A 9662-nucleotide genomic window follows, 5' to 3' on the forward strand; every position below is an offset into this window, starting at 1 on the left:
TCGGACAAAAAAAAATCAAAATTTTTTTTGACCTCCAAAAGTCATAAAAAACGTCATAGTATAGTATGGCGTTTTTTTCGGGCAAAAAAAGTCAAAAATTTTGTTGACCTCCAAAAGTCATAAAAAACGTCATAGTATAGTATGGCGTTTTTTTCGGACAAAAAAAGTCAAAAATTTTTTTGACCTCCAAAAGTCATAAAAAACGTCATAGTGTATTATGGTGTCAAAATCGGACAAAAAAAGTCAAAAACTGTTTTGACCTCCAAAAGTCATAAAAAACGTCATAGTATAGTATGGCGTCAAAATCGGACAAAAAAAGTCAAAAAAATTTTTGACCTCCAAAAGTCATAAAAAACGTCATAGTATAGTATGGCGTTTTTTTCGGGGCAAAAAAAGTCAAAAAATTTTTCGACCTCAAAATGTCATAAAAAACGTCATAGTATAGTATGGCGTTTTTTTCGGACAAAAAAAAATCAAAATTTTTTTTGACCTCCAAAAGTCATAAAAAACATAGTATAGTATGGTGTTTTTTTTGGGCAAAAAAAGTCAAAAAATTTTTTGACCTCCAAAAGTCATAAAAAACGTCATAGTATAGTATGCCGTTTTTTTCGGACAAAAAAAGTCAAAAATTTTTTTGACCTCCAAAAGTCATAAAAAACGTCATAGTATAGTATGGCGTTTTTTTCGGGCAAAAAAAGTCAAAAAAATTTTCGACCTCAAAATGTCATAAAAAACGTCATAGTATAGTATGGCGTTTTTTTCGGACAAAAAAAAATCAAAATTTTTTTTGACCTCCAAAAGTCATAAAAAACGTCATAGTATAGTATGGCGTTTTTTTCGGGCAAAAAAAGTCAAAAATTTTGTTGACCTCCAAAAGTCATAAAAAACGTCATAGTATAGTATGGCGTTTTTTTCGGACAAAAAAAGTCAAAAATTTTTTTGACCTCCAAAAGTCATAAAAAACGTCATAGTGTATTATGGTGTCAAAATCGGACAAAAAAAGTCAAAAAATTTTTCGACCTCAAAATGTCATTAAAAACGTCATAGTATAGTATGGCGTCAAAATCGGACAAAAAAAGTCAAAAATTTTTTTGACCTCCAAAAGTCATAAAAAACGTCATAGTATAGTATGGCGTTTTTTTCGGACAAAAAAAGTCAAAAATTTTTTTGACCTCCAAAAGTCATAAAAATCGTCATAGTATACTATGGCGTTTTTTTCGGGCAAAAAAAGTCAAAAATTTTTTTGACCTCCAAAAGTCATAAAAAACGTCATAGTATAGCATGGCGTTTTTTTCGGACAAAAAAAGTCAAAAATTTTTTTGACCTCTAAATGTCATAAAAAACGTCATAGTATAGTATGGCGTTTTTTTCGGGCAAAAAAAGTCAAAAAATTTTTTGACCTCCAAAAGTCATAAAAAACGTCATAGTATAGTATGGTGTTTTTTTTTTTCGGACAAAAAAGGTCAAATTTTTTTTTGACCTTCAAAAGTCATAAAAAACGTCATCGTATAGTATGGCTTTTTTTCGGTGAAAAAAAGTCAAAAAAAATTTTTGACTTCAAAATGTCATAAAAAACGTCATAGTATAGTATGGCGTCAAAATCGGACAAAAAAAGTCTAAAATTTTTTTGACCTCCAAAAGTCATAAAAAATGTCATAGTATAGTAAGGTGTCAAAATCGGACAAAAAAAGTCAAAATTTTTTTTGACCTCAAAATGTCATAAAAAACGTCATAGTATAGTATGGCGTTTTTTTCGGACCAAAAAAAATCAAAATTTTTTTTGACCTCAAAATGTCATAAAAAACGTCATAGTATAGTATGGCGTTTTTTTCGGGCAAAAAAAGTCAAAATTTTTTTTGACCTCAAAATGTCATAAAAAACATCATAGTATAGCATGCCGTTTTTTTCGGGCAAAAAAAGTCAAAATTTTTTTCGGCCTCAAAATGTCATAAAAAACGTCATAGTATAGTGAAGTGTCAAAATCGGACAAAAAAAGTCAACATTTTTTTTTGACCTCCAAAAGTCATAAAAAACGTCATAGTATAGTATGGCGTCAAAATCGGACAAAAAAAGTCAAAAAATTTTTTTGACCTCAAAATGTCATAAAAAACATCATAGTATAGTATGGCGTTTTTTCCGGACAAAAAAAAATCAAAATTTTTTTTGACCTCCAAAAGTCATAAAAAACGTCATAGTATAGTATGGCGTTTTTTCCGGACAAAAAAAAATCAAAATTTTTTTTGACCTCCAAAAGTCATAAAAAACGTCATAGTATAGTATGGCGTTTTTTCCGGACAAAAAAAAATCAAAATTTTTTTTGACCTCCAAAAGTCATAAAAAACGTCATAGTATAGTATAGCGTTTTTTTCAGGCAAAAAAAGTCAAAAACTGTTTTGACCTCCAAAAGTCATAAAAAACGTCATAGTGTAGTATGGCGTCAAAATCGGACAAAAAAAGTCAAAAACTGTTTTGACCTCCAAAAGTCATAAAAAACGTCATAGTGTAGTATGGCGTCAAAATCGGACAAAAAAAGTCAAAAAAATTTTTGACCTCCAAAAGTCATAAAAAACGTCATAGTATAGTATGGCGTTTTTTTCGGGCAAAAAAAGTCAAAAAAAATTTTTGACTTCAAAATGTCATAAAAAACGTCATAGTATAGTATGGCGTCAAAATCGAAAAATAAAAGTTAAAATTTTTTTCAACCTCAAAAAGTTATAAAAAACGTCATAGTATAGTATGGCGTTTTTTTCGGACAAAAAAAGTCAAAATTTTTTTTGACCTCCAAAAGTCATAAAAAACGTCATAGTATAGTATGGCGTTTTTTTCGGGCAAAAAAAGTCAAAAAATTTTTCGACCTCAAAATGTCATAAAAACGTCATAGTATAGTATGGTGTTTTTTTCGGACAAAAAAAAATCAAAAATTTTTTTGACCTCCAAAAGTCATGAAAAACGTCATAGTATAGTATGGCGTTTTTTTCGGGCAAAAAAAGTCAAAAATTTTTTAGACCTCCAAAAGTCATAAAAACATCATAGTGTAGTATGGCGTTTTTTTTCGGACAAAAAAAGTCAAAATTTTTTTTGACCTCCAAAAGTCATAAAAAACGTCATAGTATAGTATGGCGTTTTTTTCGGGCAGAAAAAGTCAAAATTTTTTTTGACCTCCAAAAGTCATAAAAAACGTCATAGTATAGTATGGCGTCAAAATCAGACAAAAAAAGTCAAAAAAATTTTTAACCTTCAAAAGTCATAAAAAACGTCATAGTATAGTATGGCGTTTTTTTCGGGGAAAAAAGTCAAAAAAAATTTTTGACTTCAAAATGTCATAAAAAACGTCATAGTGTAGTATGGCGTCAAAATCGAAAAATAAAAGTTAAAATTTTTTTCAACCTCAAAAAGTTATAAAAAACGTCATAGTATAGTATGGCGTTTTTTTCGGACAAAAAAAGTCAAAATTTTTTTGACCTCAAAATGTCATAAAAAACGTCATAGTATAGCATGGCGTTTTTTTCGGACAAAAAAAGTCAAAATTTTTTTTGACCTCCAAAAGTCATAAAAAACGTCATAGTATAGTATGGCGTCAAAATCGGACAAAAAAAGTCAAAAATTTTTTTAGACCTCCAAAAGTCATAAAAAACGTCATAGTATAGTATGGAGTTTTTTTCGGGCAGAAAAAGTCAAATTTTTTTTTGACCTCCAAAAGTCATAAAAAACGTCATAGTATAGTATGGCGTCAAAATCAGACAAAAAAAGTCAAAAAAATTTTTAACCTTCAAAAGTCATAAAAAACGTCATAGTATAGTATGGCGTTTTTTTCGGGGAAAAAAGTCAAAAAAAATTTTTGACTTCAAAATGTCATAAAAAACGTCATAGTGTAGTATGGCGTCAAAATCGAAAAATAAAAGTTAAAATTTTTTTCAACCTCAAAAAGTTATAAAAAACGTCATAGTATAGTATGGCGTTTTTTTCGGACAAAAAAAGTCAAAATTTTTTTTGACCTCCAAAAGTCATAAAAAACGTCATAGTATAGTAAGGCGTCAAAATCGAAAAAAAAAAGTCAAAATTTTTTTGACCTCAAAATGTCATAAAAAACGTCATAGTATAGTATGGCGTTTTTTTCGGACAAAAAAAGTCAAAAATTTTTTTGACCTCCAAAAGTCATAAAAAACGTCATAGTATAGTATGGCGTCAAAATCGGACAAAAAAAGTCAAAAATTTTTTTAGACCTCCAAAAGTCATAAAAAACGTCATAGTATAGTATGGCGTTTTTTTCGGACAATAAAAGTCAAAAAAATTTTTGACCTCCAAAAGTCATAAAAAACGTCATAGTATAGTAAGGCGTCAAAATCGAAAAAAAAAAGTCAAAAAAATTTTTGACCTTCAAAAGTCATAAAAAACGTCATAGTATAGTATGGCGTTTTTTTCGGGGAAAAAAAGTCAAAAAAAAATTTTGACTTCAAAATGTCATAAAAAACGTCATAGTATAGTATGGCGTCAAAATCGAAAAATAAAAGTTAAAATTTTTTTCAACCTCAAAAAGTTATAAAAAACGTCATAGTATAGTATGGCGTTTTTTTTTCGGACAAAAAAAGTAAAAATTTTTTTTGACCTCCAAAAGTCATAAAAAACGTCATAGTATAGTAAGGCGTCAAAATCGAAAAAAAAAAGTCTAAATTTTTTTGACCTCCAAAAGTCATAAAAATCGTCATAGTATACTATGGCGTTTTTTTCAGGCAAAAAAAGTCAAAATTTTTTTTGACCTCCAAAAGTCATAAAAAACGTCATAGTATAGCATGGCGTTTTTTTCGGGCAAAAAAAGTCAAAAAAATTTTTGACCTCCAAAAGTCATAAAAAACGTCATAGTATAGTATGGTGTTTTTTTTTCGGACAAAAAAGGTCAAATTTTTTTTTGACCTTCAAAAGTCATAAAAAACGTCATTGTATAGTATGGCTTTTTTTTCGGTGAAAAAAAGTCAAAAAAAATTTTTGACTTCAAAATGTCATAAAAAACGTCATAGTATAGTATGGCGTCAAAATCGGACAAAAAAAGTCTAAAATTTTTTTGACCTCCAAAAGTCATAAAAAATGTCATAGTATAGTAAGGTGTCAAAATCGGACAAAAAAAGTCAAAATTTTTTTTGACCTCAAAATGTCATAAAAAATGTCATAGTATAGTATGGCGTTTTTTTCGGACCAAAAAAAATCAAAATTTTTTTTGACCTCAAAATGTCATAAAAAACGTCATAGTATAGTATGGCGTTTTTTTCGGGCAAAAAAAGTCAAAATTTTTTTTGACCTCAAAATGTCATAAAAAACATCATAGTATAGCATGCCGTTTTTTTCGGGCAAAAAAAGTCAAAATTTTTTTCGGCCTCAAAATGTCATAAAAAACGTCATAGTATAGTGAAGTGTCAAAATCGGACAAAAAAAGTCAACATTTTTTTTTGACCTCCAAAAGTCATAAAAAACGTCATAGTATAGTATGGCGTCAAAATCGGACAAAAAAAGTCAAAAAATTTTTTTGACCTCAAAATGTCATAAAAAACATCATAGTATAGTATGGCGTTTTTTTCGGACCAAAAAAAATCAAAATTTTTTTTGACCTCAAAATGTCATAAAAAACGTCATAGTACAGTATGGCGTTTTTTTCGGGCAAAAAAAGTCAAAATTTTTTTCGGCCTCAAAATGTCATAAAAAACATCATAGTATAGTGAAGTGTCAAAATCGGACAAAAAAAGTCAAAATTTTTTTTGACCTCCAAAAGTCATAAAAAACGTCATGGTATAGTAAGGCGTTTTTTTCGGACAAAAAAAATCAAAATTTTTTTTGACCTCCAAAATTCATTAAAAACGTCATGGTATAGTAAGGCGTTTTTTTCGGACAAAAAAAGTCAAAAAATTTATTGACCTCCAAAAGTCATAAAAAACGTCATAGTATAGTATGGCGTTTTTTTCAGGCAAAAAATGTCATAAAAAACGTCATAGTATAGTATGGCGTCAAAATCGGACAAAAAAAGTCTAAAATTTTTTTGACCTCCAAAAGTCATAAAAAACGTCATAGTATAGTAAGGTGTCAAAATCGGACAAAAAAAGTCAACATTTTTTTTGACCTCAAAATGTCATAAAAAATGTCATAGTATAGTATGGCGTTTTTTTCGGACCAAAAAAAATCAAAAAATTTTTTGACCTCAAAATGTCATAAAAAACGTCATAGTATAGTATGGCGTTTTTTTCGGGCAAAAAAAGTCAAAATTTTTTTCGGCCTCAAAATGTCATAAAAAACATCATAGTATAGCATGCCGTTTTTTTCGGGCAAAAAAAGTCAACATTTTTTTTGACCTCCAAAAGTCATAAAAAACGTCATAGTATAGTACGGCGTTTTTTTCGGGCAAAAAAAGTCAAAATTTTTTTCGGCCTCAAAATGTCATAAAAAACGTCATAGTATAGTGAAGTGTCAAAATCGGACAAAAAAAGTCAACATTTTTTTTTTACCTCCAAAAGTCATAAAAAACGTCATGGTATAGTAAGGCGTCAAAATCGGACAAAAAAATTCAAAATTTTTTTTGACCTCCAAAAGTCATAAAAAACGTCATGGTATAGTAAGGAGTTTTTATTCGGACAAAAAAAGTCAAAATTTTTTTTGACCTCCAAAATTCATTAAAAACGTCATGGTATAGTAAGGCGTCAAAATCGGACAAAAAAAGTCAAAAAATTTATTGACCTCCAAAAGTCATAAAAAACGTCATAGTATAGTATGGCTTCAAAATCGGACAAAAGAAGTCAAAAATTTTTTTCACTTTAAAATGTTATAAAAAACGTCATAGTATAGTAAGGCATCAAAATCGGACAAAAAAGTTAAAAAAATTTTTGACCTCCAAAAATCATAAAAAACGTCATAGTATAGTAAGACGTTTTTTTCGGGCAAAAAAAGTCAAAAATTTTTTTGGGCCTCAAAATGTCATAAAAAACGTCATAGTATAGCATGCCGTTTTTTTCGGGCAAAAAAAGTCAACATTTTTTTCGGCCTCAAAATGTCATAAAAAACGTCATAGTATAGTAAGGAGTCAAAATCGGGCAAAAAAAGTCAACATTTTTTTTGGCCTCAAAATGTCATAAAAAACGTCATAGTATAGAATGCCATTTTTTTCGGGCAAAAAAAGTCAAAAATTTTTTTGGGCCTCAAAATGTCATAAAAATCGTCATAGTCTAGTAAGGTGTCAAAATTGGACAAAAAAAGTCAAAAAAATTTTTGACCTCCAAAAGTAATAAAAAACGTCATAGTATAGTAAGGCGTCAAAATCGGACAAAAAAAGTCAAAACATTTTTTGACCTCAAAATGTCATATAAAACATCATACTATAGTAAGGCGTCAAAATCGGAAAAAAAAGTCAAAAATTTTTTTGACCTCAAAATGTCATAAAAAACGTCATAGTATAGTAAGGCGTCAAAATTGGACAAAAAAAGTCAACATTTTTTTCGGCCTCAAAATGTCATAAAAAACGTCATAGTATAGTAAGGAGTCAAAATTGGACAAAAAAAGTCAACATTTTTTTCGGCCTCAAAATGTCATAAAAAACGTCATAGTATAGTAAGGAGTCAAAATCGGGCAAAAAAAGTCAAAATTTTTTTTGGCCTCAAAATGTCATAAAAAACGTCATAGTATAGTAAGGCGTCAAAATTGGACAAAAAAAGTCAACATTTTTTTCGGCCTCAAAATGTCATAAAAAACGTCATAGTATAGTAAGGAGTCAAAATCGGGCAAAAAAAGTCAAAATTTTTTTTGGCCTCAAAATGTCATAAAAAACGTCATAGTATAGCATGCCATTTTTTTCGGGCAAAAAAAGTCAAAAATTTTTTTGGGCCTCAAAATGTCATAAAAATCGTCATAGTATAGTAAGGCGTTTTTTTCGGACAAAAAAAGTCAAAAAATTTTTTGACCTCCAAAAGTAATAAAAAACGTCATAGTACAGTATGGCGTTTTTTTCGGGCAAAAAAAGTCAAAATTTTTTTCGGCCTCAAAATGTCATAAAAAACATCATAGTATAGTGAAGTGTCAAAATCGGACAAAAAAAGTCAACATTTTTTTTTGACCTCCAAAAGTCATAAAAAACGTCATGGTATAGTAAGGCGTCAAAATCGGACAAAAAAATTCAACTTTTTTTTTGACCTCCAAAAGTCATAAAAAACGTCATGGTATAGTAAGGCGTTTTTTTCGGACAAAAAAAGTCAAAATTTTTTTAGACCTCCAAAATTCATTAAAAACGTCATGGTATAGTAAGGCGTTTTTTTCGGACAAAAAAAGTCAAAAAATTTATTGACCTCCAAAAGTCATAAAAAACGTCATAGTATAGTATGGCGTTTTTTTCGGGCAAAAAATGTCATAAAAAACGTCATAGTATAGTATGGCGTCAAAATCGGACAAAAAAAGTCTAAAATTTTTTTGACCTCCAAAAGTCATAAAAAACGTCATAGTATAGTAAGGTGTCAAAATCGGACAAAAAAAGTCAAATTTTTCTTTTACCTCAAAATGTCATAAAAAACGTCATAGTATAGTAAGGCGTCAAAATCGGAAAAAAAAGTCAAAAATTTTTTTGACCTCAAAATGTCATAAAAAACGTCATAGTATAGCATGCCGTTTTTTTCGGGCAAAAAAAGTCACAAATTTTTTTGGGCCTCAAAATGTCATAAAAAACGTCATAGTATAGTAAGGCGTCAAAATTGGACAAAAAAAGTCAAAAATTTTTTTGACCTTGAAATGTCATAAAAAACGTCATAGTATAGTAAGACGTCAAAATCGGACAAAATAAGTCAAAAAATTTTTTTGTCCTTTTTGTCATAAAAAACGTCATAGTATAGTAAGGCGTCAAAATCGGCCAAAAAAAGTCAAAAAATTTTTTGACCTCAAAATGTCATAAAAAACGTCATAGTATAGTAAGGCGTCAAAATCGGCCAAAAAAAGTCAAAAATTTTTTTTTGACTTTTTTCTCATAAAAAACGTCATAGCATAGTAAGGCGTCAAAATCGGCCAAAAAAAGGCAAAAAAATTTTTGACCTCAAAATGTCATAAAAAACGTAATAGTATAGTAAGGCGTCAAAATCAGCCAAAAACATTCGAAAAATTTTTTGACCTCAAAATGTCATATAAAACGTCATAGTATAGTAAGGCGTCAAAATCGGCCAAAAAAGCCTTTTTTTTTCAGACCTCAAAATGTCTGAAAAATACTATAACATTTTGTATGACATTTTGAGGTCTGAAAAAAAAAGACTTTTTTTGGCCGATTTTGACGCCTTACTATACTATGACGTTTTTATGACGAAAAAAATCATCAATCATTTTTTTTCAGACCTCAAAATGTCATAAAAAACGTCATACGGGGGTAAGGCATCAAAATATGTAAAAAAAAAAAGTCATATTTAACTAAGACCTCAAAATGTTATAAAAAACGTCATACGGGGGTAAGACATCAAAATTTTCCAAAAAAAGTCATATTTTAGTAAGACCTCAAAATGTCATAAAAACATCATAGTATAGTAAGGCGTTAAAATATGCCAAAAAAAGTCATACTTTAGTCAGACCTCAAAATGTAATAAAAAACGTCATTGTACATCACTGTGGAAAACTAACATTTAATATACCGTCTCGTGATTTGAAGTGGGTTCGGAGCT

This window comes from Toxotes jaculatrix, chromosome 6 (genome assembly GCF_017976425.1).
Source record: "Toxotes jaculatrix isolate fToxJac2 chromosome 6, fToxJac2.pri, whole genome shotgun sequence".
NCBI lineage: Eukaryota > Metazoa > Chordata > Actinopteri > Toxotidae > Toxotes > Toxotes jaculatrix.